The sequence below is a fragment of the Pongo pygmaeus genome, chromosome 8 (genome assembly GCF_028885625.2).
Source record: "Pongo pygmaeus isolate AG05252 chromosome 8, NHGRI_mPonPyg2-v2.0_pri, whole genome shotgun sequence".
Lineage (NCBI taxonomy): Eukaryota > Metazoa > Chordata > Mammalia > Primates > Hominidae > Pongo > Pongo pygmaeus.
The window spans coordinates 65,915,620-65,934,426 of NC_072381.2; the positions used below are offsets into that span (position 1 = coordinate 65,915,620).

At 41.6% G+C, this 18,807-nt stretch overlaps 1 protein-coding gene across 2 annotated transcripts in view; it reads right to left on the bottom strand.

The window, feature by feature from the left end:
• The window catches only part of LRMDA (leucine rich melanocyte differentiation associated), a 1,127,899-nt gene that overhangs the window by 114,199 nt on the left and 994,893 nt on the right, over nt 1–18,807 (bottom strand). The gene's annotated exons all lie outside the window — the stretch shown is intronic.

The window sequence follows — 18,807 nt, forward strand, 5'->3', positions numbered from 1 at the left end:
TGATAGCAATCTTGACATAAAAGATATCTGTAGAACTCAATATTAGGGAATAATGACAAGAAAATAAGTCTGTTTCATGTTCAGTACAGACACAATTATTTTTCAAATATTTTCAATCCACAGTTTAATCCACAGATGAAAAACCATGGATATGGAGGGTTGACTGTATATGGGTGTGCATTGCAGCTTTGCTCACAATAGCAAAAATTTGGAAATGATCATCTGTGTAGGAATGAATAAATAAGCTGCATCAAATTTATATGATGGAGTACTGTACAGCAGTTAAAATGAGTGAACACAATGTATATACCTCAACACAGATAATTCTGAAAAACGCAATGTTGATAAAATAAAAACACATTGTCAAAAGGTATAGTATAACACTATGATAATAATTTTTAAAAGTACTAAAACAATGCCGTACACTCTATAGCTGTATACAGATCTACACAATAAAAGGATAAAAGGACTAGCTACACACCAAATGCATGACAATATTTGCTTTGGGGAAGCTGGGACTAGGGAGAGGAATGTGAGGGACTTCCATTATTTCTAAATATTTTATTTCTTAATAATAAAAATGATCTGAAGTCCATATGACAAAATGTTAGCACTTTTTCATATTCAGTTGAGTTGGGAAAACATGATTAACATTACATTTTTCTCCATTACTTTTTAATTTTTAAAAATGTTTAATGAAAAAGCAAACAAACAAAACCTTTTCTTGTTTCCCTCCACTCCAAGTTGTCACTAGTCTATTTTTTTGGAATGCAGCAAGTCTTAAATTTGATCCTTGGCAGGAATGGAATAAGATATTATCCAAGGAGGGACTCCAACTCAAACCTCTCCCTCTGTGTAGTCTCACCAATCTGGTTTGTTGAACTTATTTCCTGGAGAACAAATCCCATCTATATTTTCAAGGCTTTCCCAATGGGCAGTGGGAATGATATAAGCTATAGCATGGCTGTGATTAACTCTGGCAAATGAAGAATTTACTGCTGTGCATGTGTCCTGAGTTTAGGTAACAGACAAATAAACATCCGTGATGACCTGCATCTGCAGGGTCAGAAGCAAACAGACCTCTGAGGGGAGTCAGAGCCCTGAAGAATGTTAATGCTTCAGAATCAGAACACGCTCTTGCCAAGACCCTGAAGCAAAGAGGGACTGTGCTGGTTGGAGAGCAGCAGAGACCTTTTCTAAAGGCAGGCAATACAACTAGAAAATGTGATTACTGCCTTTCAGGAGAGAGGAGAGAAACTGACCACAGCAACTGCTGTGATACCAGCCTTCTGTTCTTTATTATTCACAAAATCCAGGGGCAAATTATCCTGTATCAGCTACCAAATCATGGAGAAGGGTAGGCATTCCTGGGATAGTTAATGGCTTTTAATAACTACATGCCCTCTAGATCCTTGAGAAGAAGACCTGTGTCTTAATCTACCAAGTATTCCCCATAGTGCTTTGCACAGCACTTTGTCCTTCATAGGCACACTATACATGCACATACAATGGGAATACCTATATACACATATGAATATAAATACATATGGATATAAATATACATATATGCATACACATGAACATATATGTATATATGTACATGAATACAGTTACAGATATAATTTTTACATATTGCAAATATATGCACATATGTATACACTATACAAACACATATAGTACACATACAGATATACACACACATATACATACTGATCTAAACTTTTTTTCCCCATTGTCCTTCTTCCTGGCCTAAGCATTTTAGAGAGTTTGGCCTTTGATTAGTATTATTCACCATCTTGGGTTCCAGTGTCTCTAACAGGCTCTTGCATTCTTCAACGTGTGATAGGGTGAGTTCTGAGTTGAGAGCAACCTAAGCCTGTGCTTGGCTGGATGTGTAACCACACCATCAGAACAGATTCTTTGGGACTTGGAGTGCCAGAGAGAATAGAAGGGATTTCTAAACAAGCTGGGCTGCAGGCCATCAAATGAGCTACAAGTTACTGATGCACTTTTAAAACAAAATTGAGATTTGAACCCAGTATCGAATACTCTTGCCTCTTGAAAATGGTCGCCTTTAAACATCCACACTGAACTCAGGCCAGGGCTCAAGCCCAGCTCTCATTACTCACTTCTACCATAGCTTTTGTGATCCCCATTGAACAACACCTCCTCTTTCAGCTGTGTTCTGAGCAAGCACTGTGTACTCCTTTGCTGGGCTGAGCCTGGGCGAGGCCTTGAAATAAATAGGTCAAAGTCATTGTCCTCTGAATCAGCAGAGGCTTTCTATGAGGTTCAGATTAGATGAAAGTGATCTATGCCAGAGGAAAACCGCACCCCTCAACTCCTTTTCTATAATGCCAGCATATTTTCTCAGAGGAAAGGCAAACACCCCACCCAGGGAATAGCTGAACAAAGCTTTGATTTTGTGGAATGGGAAGCAGAGGCCTGAGAAGCTAAGACCTATCCATTCTGTAGTCAAGTTAAATACCAAGGTGAGTCGGCACTCATCCACTCAGCCTTCCATGGGGCTTTCTTTCATCCAAGTAGAAGGTTTCCTTGTCCATACACCCAACCTTACCAGGACTTAGAAAAGTGCTTAATAAAATAAAAACCAGGAGAAGAAACCAATATAAACCCAAAAGGGTAATATTAAGTTAATTTTAATTCATAAGCTCTCACAGAACCAATTACTTGTTTATTCCAAAAGATTTCAAATATTCTGGCATCCAGTGAGGACAGCTTCTGAAATGCCAAAATATAACCTTACAACCCATGGTAAATTACAAATCTATAGCTGGTGGTGATAGGCATATGAAAAATCTCACCTACCATGTCTAGAGGGAACAAGGCTGTGGTTGAAACGTAAATGTGGATAAAGCACTTTAAACTCTACACTATGCTGTACTGATAGCTAGCAAAGTGATATTAAAGATGGTTTCATCTGGTGAGACCCCTTAGTTTTTCTCAATATAACACTAGCTACTATAAATATCATGGCCCATGTGCTTGCCATCCCAGAGTCTCAGAAAGCTAACTACTATTATCTAATCAGCAAAGTACTAGTCAGCAAAGTGCTAAACTAAAACTGTGAATTCTAGATGACAGCCAAACTCTAGCTCGGATTATCTCAAAGATGTGATGCCAGAGTCAAGAGCAGGTAGTAGATGATCGGTCAATGGAAGGATGGCTATTACCCAACTTGAACTGTAAGCATTTTGGAAAACAGCATTTGCAAGAGAATGCAAAATAGAAAGCCCCCTTAAACCAAACAAATATGTGCATGTTGGGTTTTGCATTTGAAACTGTACACATCTGTTTGTCTTAAAGCTGTTTGATCTAAGTTCAGGTACCAGGTACCTTATGGCTTTCATGATTCTAGGTGAAGAAACACTGTACTAGGAATGAAGGCACCCCAATCCTATTCCTGACTCCATAGCTAATTCATCCTTGGCCATGTTTTTGCCTCAGTTTCCTCATCAGTTAAATAAGATTAGTCCACTATTACATTTTTGCATACCGTAAAATTGAACAATTTTTTGAGACCTGGATGGAGTAAATCTTCACTTATGTCCATTCAAATAAAGAAAAGAAATCACACAAATGGAAGAATGATTGCATCATCCCTTAGAAATTAAAATGTTCTATATTAGAAGACAACTGAACACCAGAGTTTATTCATTATGTAAGACTTGTTGCAGAAGCTCAGCAAATAAATATTTCTATGCACCCCTAAAAAGAGAAATCAACTGATTTTTAAGATAAAATACTTGACTATACATATGATTTAGGTACTGGTTTTTATGGGGGTTTTTGAGATAGGATCTCACTCTGTGACTCCACCCAGTGCAGTGGTGTGATCACAGCTCACTGCAGCCTTCACCTCCCCACTCAAGCAATCTTCTAACCCCAGCCTCCTGAGTAGCTGGGACCACAGGCACATGTCACCACACCCAGATAATTTTTTATATTTTATTTGTAGAGACAGGGTCTCACTATGTGCCTAGGCTGGTCTCGAACTCCTGGGCTCAAGCAGTCTTCCACCTAAGCCTCCCAAAGTGCTAGGATTATAGGTGTAAGCCACCACATCTGGCCTGTGATTTAGTTTTACCTTCTCGTTTTAAGCTAAGAACCTAAACCTCTGAGAGGGGAAGCAAGGTTGTGAGAAAATATGTAAATGCCTGGGATTAAAGCCACATGATAAGTGTTCCATCAATCTCAGTCACAGGACCCCATGTTCAGGCATTTTTTCCGTCAGTTACTTCATTCTACTAAACATTTTTGCTTTGATGGATAATGATAATTTTCTTGCGTAAAACCAAGGGGTAGCAATAATCACGTATTTACCCTGTGTGCCAAACTAGACATATTTTCAGGGCAATAACCTTACACTAATCTTTAAGAATTACATGATTATGAGGGTTTTCATCAGAGCAATTAAATTAAAAAGAAATGCTTATCAAAATTAGTACTTTCTATGAGCAAACTTTGTCCATTTAAATGTGGGAATAATAAAACAAAGTGTTTCTGGACATTCCAGGCAGAGAGACTAGGTGGCAGATGGGAGGTGGCTGCTATGACTAGGAAAAATACTGCTTCAGTGAGCACGGTGCCACAGAAACCCAGCCTCTGGCTTTTGCAGGTTAGCCTAGGAGAGGCAGTCATACTTAATACCTATGATTATTGGAGCCACAAAATAAAAATTGGAAATCTTCCTCAGGCTAGGTAAGAATCTCATGTGTATGCCAAGTGTAATGAGTCTTTGAAAGAAGAACAAGAGGAGGTACACAGCTGGGAGAGGAGTCAGGGGCAGAGCCTCGCACATCCACATCCTGCTGGATGGGGGCTGGAAAGGCTGCCACTCCCCCTGTGCAATTCCAAACACATTCTGGTACAGGAACATTTTAGGGGGCTCTCTATTGATGAATGGGGAACATGAAAGACAGTACTTTATGTGTGCCTTGGCCTAGGCATATTTGTTGTTGTTCTTAGTCTGGGTTTAGCCCTTTATATGCATTACTTGTTTAACAGTCCCAACATTCCTATGAGTTAGATACTATCAGTATCCCCATTTTACAGATGACACAACCGTGGCACATAGAAGGTCAGTAATTTTCTCGAGGTTTCACAGATAGTAAGTGAAAACATGAGGATAAAAAATGAAATTGCCCATGCAACTATTAGTGTCACCCCACATTGTCTCCTGAAGCTGAGAGAAATGGAGAAGTGTATTCTGTTTGCTTTAGAAACGAAGTCCAATTGACTTGATTTCTCTCACCCTTAATTACCACAGCAAAATCTTAAGTCAGAGAGAAAGAGAGAGAAGAGAGAGAGGCCTTCCCAAGATGAAAGAGTCACCCTACAATATCACTCATGCACCATCTGGTGTGTGTTCCCTCCTCTGTAAATAATGAAGAAGGTGTTGATGGAAGGAAGGAATGCAAGCGGAAGATTTACCAGTAGGAAGGAATATGAGAAGAAAAGATTCTTAGGTTGGTTTATTATGAGCCCAGTCAATTATAAGCAGCACATTTTGACACCACTGTAAATAATACACTCTGTCAGAGTCAGCTGATGGAGATTTTCTGTTCAATATATTGTCATAGACACATGATGAAGGGGAGATGTGGGGTGGCATATGCGGTACACAGGAATAAATATGTGAATAATCTCACCAGCTTTGAGACTTCCAAATACTAACTATGACAGATATGAACTACAGTGCATTCCCATTATGAGACTACGGGACTAATGATGATAAGTCGAGCAGTCTAATATCCATCTTTACCGTGTACAGCCAGATCTGATGGTTCTGCTTGAAGGGGCATCATTTGACCTGGCCTATTTCCAGTCATGTAATAATGTGAAGCATTTAACTGGGTCAAATGGAATGCTAGAGCGAAAGGGATCTGAAATCATCCACCACAACCCTCCCATTATACAAACGAGGGAAATCAGACTAAGTGAAGTTAATTGCCTTGTCCAAGATCAGTTGCAAAGCTAGTTACAGACAGTTTTACTGAACTCAGCAAAACTAAAAGAGGGCTGACCTTATTTCAGGTCTAGATGGGGTATTAGGGAAATGGAGGCCACTTTGGGGTGAGAAGTAATACCCTCAATATTTTACCCACCCTGAACCATGACTATGAAGATTATTTATTTGGCCATTTGAAGTTATGTGCATTGTGATTGTTTAGTCAATTTGTCCACAAATGATAGGACTCATCCCATTCACTATTGGCTGATATTATCTAAATCTTACATGGCCAATGAGCTTTGCTCAAGTTCCAAACCTTTCCAGAGGCCTTCCCAGACTGCACCACTCTCTTTGCCCTCATTGCCTCCCATACCCTTGGTATCACTGACTTACAGATTATACTGGATTCTTAATCGCTCTTGTATCTTTAACTTAACGATCTATTTACAGTGTCAGTTACTTAAGCTTGAGGAATGTAGCTCATGAGATGCCACCAAGAGTGAGGTGAACTCCTACACTTTACTCCCAACCTTGGGAATCAGAAGTTCTGGTGAGTGATGGGTAAGATTTTTAAAGACTTCCCCAAGGGGTCGTTCTATACCCTACAGTTCGAAAACTCTGCCATAAAGAACCTTTCTGACCAGCATTGGTTCAGAAGACATGATGCTAGCTGTTCTTCTGTTTCTGAGATTTCAGATATGACACTATTTAGAGGGAAACCCCAAAAGATACTCCCCCACCCATACGCCTGCATTCAGCACAGGGGACTACCACTGTTACCATCCATCCCTGCTGGCTCCTTTCAGAAGCACTGGGTGCAGGCGCAGTGGCACTTTGAGAGCCTGCAGCCAGCAGTGAGGATCAAGGAGCACTCCTGACCTTCTTGTCTAATCCTGAGATCGCTCAGCCAGCTTGGTCCTGTGGTTCACACTCACTTGAGTGAGGTTAGGAGCTCACTGAATTCTTTCTAAACTTCAGAGACAACACCTTTCCTTTGTGTTAGTTTAGGCATATCTTCTAACTGGGCCCTCTCCCTGCTAAGGATCGAGCAGTGCAAGGAGAGAATGGTGTTTTTGAATCAGAAGAACAGATTGTGCATGAACCATGCACCCTCAACCCAACCACAACCCAGGCAAACATTAAGTAATTGGCCCTAATTAGCAAAACTAACGGCAATATTAGGAAACAAGCTGATGATAGACATTTAAATGTCACAGATATGTCTTTGAGCATTCCTGCCTCATAAAACCTTCCCCAAAATTTAAAAAAATTCTCTTTGGGGCTTGCTACTGCATTTCTTTTAGAGTCTGAAATCTCCCTCTGTGCTTTTGTGTCACAGAGATAATAATAGACCTGGAGAGAAATGTGTATGTTTGTCTTTGTTAGATTCAAATTTAATTTAGGTAAAATATTAATGGAGTAAGCAGCCAAAAATTAATTTCACTCATGTTTATATTTTACAAATCAAATACTGAGTTCAACTACTAAGTATTCATCATAAGCTTACTTATTTTAAATTTTCATCATAGTTCACTTAGGCTCAATTTTGACAACACAGTGTATGTACATATGGCAGGTATGCACATATACATTGTCTAAACATATATCTCTAAATTGCCAGAAATTTGGCAAACTTTATTTAAAAAAGTCTGCATGTTTGAATCATCCAAAAGCCATCTGAATACACATTAACATATACATTTGGATTCAAATTTATGAAACAGCATGAGAAATAGCTTTCTTAACTCCACAATGATAAAGAATCAAGAAACAGATATTTTTTCAATTTCTTCCCATTACATTTTAGGTCCACATTTAGATGTATCTGGGAAGATCTCTAAACTGACACCACTGTGAGAGGCCCCTGGGATTCACAAATATCATTTCCATGACACTCAGAAAATGGGGGAAAAGAGGAAAATGTGAGCGGCGATAAATTGGAGCTAATCTCTTTCTGCCACAACCTGAAATGATACTTGGCCAGGTAATCTCCCCATCCTCCATGCTGTAATAAGAGCTTGTCTCTCTCTCCCAGATGCCCAACCTGAGTACTAGTATCTCCCCCAAATGCTTGTACTAGAAATTTCCTAATGGGATTCCAAGGCTCTGAAAGAAGGAGAGAAATGAAAAATAATTCTGTCATGCAATGAGCATTGTAAGTTTAAAGAATAAGCAAAGCCCAGTGTTTGAGGCCTGCTATAAAGAAAACAAATAATGGATTCTTTGGGGTCATAAAGCTCAACGAACCATAAAACACACAGAGAGCCTCTGACGAGGGTCCTCTGAGCCTTCTGGAGCTCTATTCAGTGTGATGCTGGGCCCTGACCCGCTGCTTATATCCCCTCAGTCCAAGCAATGAGATTCTTCCTTCTACATGTGAAAAGCACAGATGCCAAGGGTTCTCAGGCCTCCTGCATCACCACACATCTGTGTTTTGATAATGTCTTTGGGCACATGTGATCTCAAGGACACCTCTGTTTCACACTAAGGGGAAATGAAGCCCCATCAATAACAGAGTTGCCGCTGACTAGGTGAATGACTTGCGATAAGTCACTAGCTTCCCTGCTCTTCAGTTTCCTCATCTGAAAATCAGTGATACAACCTACCTTATGGTTGTTATGAGGACCAAATAAAATAAGCAGGTAAAGCCACTTGGCGGAGGACTGGCTCAGAGGAAGCTTTAGCAATGACCACCAACCCTTAGGTTGGTGGAAGAAGCAGGACTGATCCAAGGGCCTTGTTTGTTACAAATTCAATCAAATGAGCATCCCAAAGTAGGTGAGGAGAGGTGGCAAATGCACCCATTCTGCTCTTCCCAGGGCACCTTCTGGAAAGGTTTTCCTGGTTCCTCTGCTGTCACATTTTCTGTTGTACTTTAAGCCTTGGTGTGAATGTCACTGGATTCTGGGCATTGTCTTCTCTTGCCTGCCTGTCTTATTTTACTCTTGTTTACTGTTTTCCTCACCAGATGTACACACCTGAATTCAGGATTTACCCAGAGAAGCCTGCCCAGAACTTTGAGCACAGTAGGTCCTCAATAAACATTTCCTAGGGGGCTAACTGAAAGGAAAACAAACAAAACAAACAATAAAATTAAGATGTTGGAAGAAGATGTGCTCTTATCTTGGCTCTGGCAACAAATATCTCTTTAACCTTGGAAAATTTCTTTGGACATCAGATTCTTCAACTGTAAAGATAATCTCCAGTTTCCTTTGTGGCTCTAAAATTCTCTAACTTGAAGAAAAATAGCTGCAAAAGGATTCTTTGTTATCTGGTCTGCTAAGCTGTTCAGGCAGAGGAATGAGACCAGCTGAGCCTGGATCTATCGCTGTGTCCAACTTTTTAAACTCAAGTTCCTTCTATTTCTTCCAGTTGTTCTTGCTGGTCCTGTTTTATTTATTTATTTTTTTAGACTATGCAAGTTCAAAGCAATGAGCCCATTGCTATGATTAAAAGACCACTGGGTCTGTGCCATCACTATCTGACAGGGCTGGAACCAAAAGCTCTGCACACCAAGAGGAGAAAATGTGTTCACAAACCAGAGAAGTCCTGTTTGAGGAGTGGGAAGGGACTGGCAGCTCAGGTAGGTGGAGGGAGAAGGAAGGTAGGTGCCACTGGCTCTGGCTGCAGTCTGCCCTAACAAAGCCCCATCCACCTGACAAATTGAAGGCTTGGCCAGAGTTATGAGTTTTCTAAACTCAATCAGAACGCAGCCTGCTCTGACCTATAGAAGGTCACTCAACCATATTGAATATTTGTCAGCATTCCATGGCTAAAGATAAAGTGAATGGACGTCCAAGACAGATTTAGAAATGTCCCTATATATCCCTGGAAACTGTGAGCGTCTGTCTGGGTGTGAAGAGCACAGGGGTGGATTTCCCTTCCCTGAGCACCAATGCTCTACACATAGGAACCTGTAGTGCCTGCTCCAAAGCCAGCATCTTGTCACTGTCACTCAGCAGCTTGAGAAGCAAAGGCACAGGGAGTGCCACACCTCCCTGCACAAGGGTTCACTTTGAAACCCGTAGAGAAGACAAGGGCAACAGCATGAAGAGCCTGACCTGCAGGTGGCCCAGCCCACATTCCGCAGGGCTCATGTGGAACCCCAAGTGGCCTAGGTCATCACAGCCATCCTAGGAGGGCAACACAAGCCTGGTTTCATTTTCCACCCTTTCACCATTTACAGCCCAATGACAATGGAGTCTTTTCTTCACACACTTATTTTTCACTCACAGAAAGCATTAATGACTCTGCATTTATTAATGTACTCCACATTTGTCCTTGAGCACTGTAGGAAGTGGGAGCCAATCTCTATTTCACTAACTCTACCACCAACCTCTACTCACTTGCTTCTCACATGAGAATAACAGAGACATGGTTCCAAGGCCCATCACCACAGAGCTGGGCTCTCAAGCCATCTCTGGCACCTCTCAGAATACAGAAACGATATCATGTTTTCATATAACTAAAGCCTAGTGTGTCTGTTTATTTCTCCAGCAACAGATTTAAAGTAAAAACTGGGGAAATAACCAATATCCCAAAAGTTAAAGCATTTTGCTTCAGCCCAGTTTCTCCCTAAGCTTCACAATCCATCTGGAATGTAGGCTTTCTTTTTGTCATCTGTTCGGTCTTTTTATCATTATCCTTTGCCAGAAAGACAAGTGTTAGCAGGACCTATGAGAGACCGAATCTTCATTCCTGAACTTTGCTTCTAGATAATGGCTTTTTGCTTCTGGATAATGTCTTCTGAGAACTGCTGTGGCCTAAGGTACTGATGACCCAAGCACCAACCCCTCTACGAGCATGGCACTTGGGACATTTGTGTGAAAAGTATTCACCAAGGACAAGATGAGTGGGGGTGATTCTATGAAGTCTTTCAACTTCTCCCAACCCAGAAGGCAGTGTAACATCAAAAATGTAATCAGTTGCTGACCTGGACATTATGTCTCCTTCTGGTTATTTCTTGTTTTAGCCTCTCTGAAGAGCAGGAAGAAAAAGTGCTTGACTTGTAAAACCACTCTTGATTCAGAGTCATGGGTGGCCTTCTCAGTCCCCTCCCCAGAGGGAAGCCTCTCCCTTCTGCTCTGAGAGGTAACATGCCATGGCCTCAGATGACTGCATCAGCCTCTAGTGGCCTGAGTGAATCTAAGCAGCTTCTGGGGCCTCATGAAAGAGAAACTTAGGGTGAGAACATTGGGAAGGACTGAAAGCCCACATCTTGGCAAGGCCAAGTTATACTTCTGCCAATGCCTTCCTGTGTGGCCTGGAGAAGTCACTTCATCTCCTCCAGAGCCTCAGTGTTCTCATTCACAAAGAGATGTGCTTGGGCCGATAATCTCTAAGCTCCTTTGCAAGTGATATATTCAATGATACTTTCCCTTCCTTAAGTACTGGGAAGGACTATGTCATATAGATTATTCTTAGTTAATCTAAAAAACTAAGTAGATTACCAGAGAATGGTCTAGCTTATGGGGCAGAAACATGGTGGGGTGGGAGGGAAGGATAATCCAGGCTGTGTTTCATGAGAAACTTAAGACTAAGAAGGGTCTATATCTTAATTACCTCTGTAAACCCAACTCCTAACACAGTGCCTGGCTACTGGCATTAATGAAGAGTTGTTTGATTAATCTATAAATGAATGCAACTCAAAAGCCAAGCAGACACTTAACGGCTGGGTGGCAGTGTGTGCGTGTACAGGTAGGTATATACATTCACACACACACACATATATCCATACCATTTATCACAGATCACTTACCATCCAGCACTGGTTTTATTTTTCTAGATGGTGAGCTCTTTGAAGATGGAAAGCTCATTTATTGTTGTATCCTGAGCATCTTGCCAGAGCCTGGCCAATGTTAAATGCTCAGTGGCACTTATTGGATGGATGGATGAATGGATGGATGGACAGACGGATGAGTGAATGGCCTAAGGTACTCATGGATGGATGAACTGATGGGTGGGTAGGTAAGCGGGTGGATTTATGGGTTAGCTAAGTGGTGATATGCAGTTTGTGACATATTCTGTGTAACCTCAGTTCCCATTGCTCCTCACATAAGAAAGAAAGAAGCAATCATGTTTCAGCATTTTTTAGCTTTGGGAAAGGGAGTAGGAGAAAAAGCGGGGAGAAAGAGGGAGTGAAGAGATAGGAGGGGAGAGAAAGGAAGAAAATTAAAGAGAGAGAGGAGTGAATAAGAGTTAGAGAGAGAAAGAGAAAGATTAAAACTTAACAAAACCCAAGAAAAGTCAGAACTCATTTTCCATGGGCAGGAGGAGATGTCTGTTCAAGGTTCACTATAATCAGGACATTGATGCTTTGGAAAAATAAGATATTAAAGTTCTTGAATGCAAAAAAGAAAGAAAGAGAGAAAAGGATATGAGAAGGCAACAGTTACCAAGAAAATGAATTAGGAGAGAAAACGAATTATACTTTTTATTCTTCTGTTACTAATCCTTTTGGATTTTAATGTTTCTATTTTTAAAGAGCCTTAAAAAAAGCAAAGGTGAGGTGGAGTGGGATAATAATAAGCCTAAGCGTCAACCATGCATTTGGATTTGGGAATTTGTCAAAGGCGAGGGACTGAATTTCCACCTTGACATGCAAATGCATTCTTATTTCCTATGCTGTCACCCAAGTCACTCTGGTTACATCAGTGTTCAGCTGGGTCAGGGCATTTGGATGGGCTCACTCTAAGAGGGTGAGAATTTGATCCCATGACAAATGAGAATGGCTACCTGGCGCTGCAGGTGAAGAACAGGCTGGAGCAATCTCAGGGCTGGGGCTAGAGGAAAACACAAACCAGCAACATGATCCATGGCTTCAGTCAATACTCAGGAAAGCCTATTTCTGTTTCCCCAGTGCGTTCCTGAGAGCAGTGTTGATTACCAGATAACCAGAGTCTTTGGTCTTTCACAGAATCAACAGCTTGGCAGCCACAAAGTGACAGGCATCAATACTAATCGCACAAGCCTGTCTGCAGCTGGACCCCAGGACATGCCGTGCTCCACCTGCCTGTCCAAGAAAGGCACGCCAGGTCCTCCCCATGGAAACCACTAACAACACTTATTAGCTGTTTCCTTGCCTGCTAAGTGGTCTGTGCCTCGTTCTGGCTCCCATTATTATATTCATTTCAGCCTGTGTCCTGAAACCTGATACCTTTGTACTTGGGGGGTGTGGTGTCTGCCACCTGACAATGATTTGACATGACACAGTGACAGAAAACAGGGAGAAAGGATGGAAATAAAAGAATAAGAGATACAAACAGCTGCACTGGCGGCTCCAGGCAGGGGTGCCCATCAACACAGATACCTGTGAGAAGGAACACAGGCCCCACTGCCACCCCGGCCAGATCACTTAATTCAGCTGCACTGGACTGGGAGACAGCAATCTTCCTTTGCTGAACAAGGTCCCATGCAACATTATAGTGGGTTCTTCACTTACACTTCTGAGTTCAATGTGGCTCCACTTCTGCCCATTCCCTCCCCTCCCAATTCATCCTCCAGCAGTCCATTCTGTCCTTCTTCCTGGGTCTCTGTGCTGATAATCACAGCTGCCATTAGGGTGGTGGCACCGGTGACACGCATGGCCACCACATGCTAGTGCTATAGGCATTCAAGAGACCAGCTAGGGCATGTGGGGAGGGTGCAATGAGGTGAGCCCTCAGCCCGTGGAAGCCACTATGCAGACACAATACTGGAAACAGTGGGGTTTCCAAAGAGCAATTTCAAGGCTAGGGTCCATGACTAACTAGCAGTGACATGAGCCAGTGATAAGCCTATTCTGCACCTCATCTGTAAAATGAACAAGATGGACTAGATCACTGATGCTTGAACCTTCTGTTGTTACATTAAACAATAAAATTTTTTCATTAAATGATATTTTCCTTTAGACCCCAGTGTATTGAACAGATAAAAATGGAGTTGGAAGCCAGTTTTGGGAACCCTGTTAGCTCCACCCTGATGGGTCACCACTTGTTCCCCCTGCACCTCTGACAAGTCTCATTGGAATGCTAGAATTCCACATAGCTCAGTGTGAAAGGCATGGGGCCAGATCACCTCAAAGTTCCCTTCTAGGCCAAATGTTGCTTTGGGTGAGGCATGGGAGACAGAGAAATTGTAGGGAAGGTTTGGGGATTTGCATTGTGTTAGAATGATCTTTCCTCTAGCATTTTATGTTCTCTTTTTGTCATCAACAGCCCTACAGCTCAGGGCTCTGTGGAGATCTATGGCAAGACAGAGCCAGTGAAGGAGCACCACACCAGCAGCGTCCCCAGGCCCACACCCACGACATTTCAGAAAGTTCAGCTTTCATTTTTATACACACTCGAACTAAAATACAGGGAAAGAAGTCAAGGGAAAGTTTGGAGATAATCAGCCAGGACTCAAGTTTCACAAAAGGAAATTAAGCACCAGTACACTTGCTATATTTAGGATCTGTATTAGTCCATTTTCACACTGCTGATAAAGACATATCTGAGTCTGGACAATTTACAAAATAAAGAGGTTTATTGGACTTACAGTTTCACCTGGCTGGGGAGGCCTCACAATCATGGCAGAAGGTGAAAGGCATGTCTCACATGGCAGCAGACAAGAGAAGGGAGCTTATACAGGGAAACTCCCATTTTTAAAGCCATCAAATCTTGTGAAACTTATTCACCATCATGTGAACAGCACGGGAGACCACCCCCATTATTCAATTACCTCCCACCAGGTTCCTCCCACAACATGTGGGAATTCAAGTTGAGAATTAGGTGGGGACACAACCAAACCATATCAGGATCTATCATCTCTTTATCATCCACAGCACCACCACCATCACCAATGACAATGAATCCAGCATAGGTCTAAGTTATCATCCACTCGGATAATAACAACAGGTAGCACTGATTATACTCTTATTATTGCTTATTATGAGGATGTTACATTTATAACTGCCCTAGAGCAAGGCACCATTATTGTCACTTTTAAAAATGAGAAAACTGAGCTACATACAGAAGACTAGTGACTTTCTCAAGCCCCAGAGTTTGCAAGTAGTAGAGCAGTGATTTGAACTTATGCAGTCTAACTCTGAAGTCTGTGCTTTTAACACTGTCATCACCCAGGGAAGCAGGCTGACGCGAGGAGAGAACTGAGCTGTAGTAGGGCTCACACAAACTGTGCAGTCAGCAAAGTTGCTTTTCAACAGCAAAAAGCTCCTAGTTATGGGCTCGTTTGCATCCATGCTCCTCTCTGCATCAGCCCGCCTCAAACACGTACATTCACTCCCCAAGGTACCTGGTTATTATCTTGCTTGTTCTCTACTTAAAGTATTCAGAAAATATTTAGATCTTTTTTTTCCACCCAGATGTAAATAACTGATAATAGGTTAATCTGCTTCTTCCTCCCAGGGAGAGACGAATTTTTCACCAGAAACCAAAGCCTCGAACTGTAGAGATAAAGCTCCACTTGTAAAATTTCAATATCAGCATAGAATAAGGATTATGAACTCTTGAAATCATCAGAGTCTTCCCAGTGCCCCTGAAGTCTATTAGGTGGTTTTTAACTCATTAGGAAAAAACTATCCAGATGGAGAAATGGATATAATCTCTACTCCAGATACTATTCAATGGAAAAAATAATCAGAAAGCTTTGGCCTTGAATTTGTGGAGGCAGGGGAGGGGGTTGTGGGACAATTAGGAGGTTGAAATCACTCACAGACCCTATCTGAAACTCTATATTCTATACTGCCACCCTTGGATCACCCTTGGGTTAACATTTCCTCTGGACATTCTAGCTCCCTTAGGTTATTTATTTACTTACATTTGATATTTTCTTTTACAGAGCAGAGAAAATGGAAGGAAAACAATATTTCTATCCCTAAAAACACTCACTGTGGATCCCTAGGAGGAAACAGTAGAGCTCCAGGAGACAAAAATCCAGCTCTCAATTCCCTCCTGCCTGCCTGGAGAAATCACTCAGCACCCATAATGAGAGGATGCAGTGGCTAATTTTGTACCATAAATTATAAGGCTAATACTATGACTAAAAAGTGATACCATCAGCTCCTTTCCTTCAAGGCTGTTAGATCTTAGTCAATTACTTACGAACGAAGATTTAAAGACTTCAGAATCCCCTCTGCCAACAAAAGATGCTTTTACTGTTAGCTTTCTTTCCCCTTGAAAAGATTCTTGAACTCCCCTGGAAGGGGCTCCAGTGTGTTCTCAGCATTTATAGGAAGAGGTCTGCAAGGGAGCAGCAATTAACAATGCCAGGCTAATAAAAATCCTGGAGCCTCAGTATCTTCTGAATGATACTGCCAACACTCCTAGGGTAGCCTAATACGAGAGGAGAAAACACACAGAGATGGGGGAAAATATACCTTGTTTCCGACATATTTCTCAAGCTGTTTAAATATGAAACAAAATCCTACCAGGCTACAAGTTTCCAGCTGTTATGATATCATAAGATAAATTTACAGCTAGAGAAACAGCATGTTTGCTTTTATAAAGTATGGAAATATAAATGTTCCAAGTGTTAAAACTGTCCAAACAGATTAATTCAAGTAAAAATAGTTGTCTCGGATCTGGTTCTCTCACATTTGCTTTCTTTTTATAGAGCTCACCAGCACACTTCTCTCAACGCAGAGAGGAGAGGAAGTGCAATTCCATCTCGGCAGGCACCTTTTCTGCATTTGGAAACCGAAGGAGCCCTACAGCAGGGAAGCTGGGTGGCCCCTGCCCAGGCCCCCATGGCTGATCTATTAATTAAAATCTTAATTTAGCCTCTTTGCAACAGAAGAAAGACACCATGAAAGGGGGCTGAGGCTAAAAATCTTACGATGTGCTCCCATTTGGGGATGTTCATTGTAGCTACAATGAAAAAAGAGTTTCTTCCCTCAGTGACTTTGAAAAGAATAGAGTGGTGATTAACAGCAATATTTTTTTTAATGAAACGCAACCCGTCATCCCTGTCATCTTCTGGCCATCCTCGCTTGTACGCGCCTCCCTGACAAGAGGAATAATAATCGTCATACATCACTGCTCTCCACGTCCAATCATCTAAATCTTCCCTCGCTGCAGCCTCTGAGACTCAATTACTTTATTGACATGCAATCTTCATAAGGGGAGAAATATTGTGCATGTAAGGTCACTTGGTTATGAAGACATATTATCATATTATCTGCATGAGGGTTGCAGGGCTAAGACCTGACAGAGCTAATTATAATGGTACATGATAGAAAGCTCAGTACACATTATTCGCACGGCTGCACTGAAGGTGAGGTAAGTCCATGACATCATGAGTTTTTGAGAAAATAATGCAACATTAGCTTGGCAGCAGTAACTTTTTTTTTGTTAATTCCCCAACATTTTTACTTTGGGGAATCCTTAACTAGTTAAGGGATTCCTCCGATCTTGAAAAAGGCAGTGGCATGCCAGTGTGGGGAGTATGTGTGTGCATGTGTGTATAATTGGCAGGGTTATTTCCTCATCTAACATCAAGGTTTCAGTCCACTTCCCAGCAACTGAAATGACAATGACTCAAAGGAGAAAGGCAATGGATACAAATTGGTCAATATGATAACAGAGTAAAACTTCTTTACCTAACCCTCAATTAACCCCTTCTCAAATCTTTGCCCCTTTCTTTCTCTTGCTTTGCCTGGCAGAACCTTAAGTTGCTGGGATTTAGCGGTCCTGAATATGGTTTCTTTGTTCAGATATCCAGTTATTTGAGCTTTCGCCAGTAGCCACGTGCTAGAAGCTCCATGCCTTGCTAAGATGCACAGCTAGTGAGTCATTCTCTTTTTTGCATCCTCGGCCGGTTTACCCTCCTCATTCACCCCCACTGTATCTCACAGGGAGAGGCCAAGACGCTGAGCTCCAGTGGCAATCTCACAAGAAAGGAGTATCCAAGAAAAAAGTCTAGGCCAAGTCTCTGTGTTTTCTGGTCTTGGCACAGTTAATGTGGGGCCTGGAAGGAAAACTGGGTGGTTGGATCTATGATGGGTCTATGGCTCATGAAGTTAAATGATGAAATTAACTTCATCATAAAGTTAAAAGATGAAATTAACTTCATCATGAAGTTAAAACCATGTCAATCTCCACAGATGGGCCTGAGCCAGCATCAAGGATGAAGGTCTGGACACCTAGTCTACTTCAGCAGGGGTTTATGAGCTTTTAAAAACAAGTAAAGGAAACTTCAAAATATCACTACAATCCAACACAGGCTGGCTCCTCCTAGATATGCTCTCTCTCTCTCAATGAAGAACTAATTCAATAAAGTAGAAGAAAGCACTAAAGCCTTCTAAACTCCAGAAACTGATTTAGTCTTGTAGCATGAGTGTTTTGGCTCAGCCACAAGAAGTACTGAGCATAATAAGAAATTAAGGTTGTCCAAAGCCTGGCAGAGACACACACAAAAAATGAGAATTTTAGACCAATATCCCTGATGAACATCAATGTAAAAATCCTCAATAAAATACTGGCAAACCAAATCCAGCAGCACATCAAAAAGCTTATCCAGCATGATCAAGTGGGCTTCATCGCTGGGATGCAAGGCTGGTTCAACATATGCAAATCAATAAACATAATCCAGCATATAAACAGAACCAAAGACAAAAACCACATGATTATCTCAATAGATGCAGAAAAGGCCTTTGACAAAATTCAACAGCCCTACCTACTAAACTCTCAATAAACTAGGTATTGATGGGACGTATCTCAAAATAATAAGAGCTATTTATGAAAAACCCACAGCCAATATCATACTGAATGGGCAAAAACTGGAAGCATTCCCTTTGAAAACTGGCACAAGACAGGGATGCCCTCTCTCACCACTCTTATTCAACATAGTGTTGG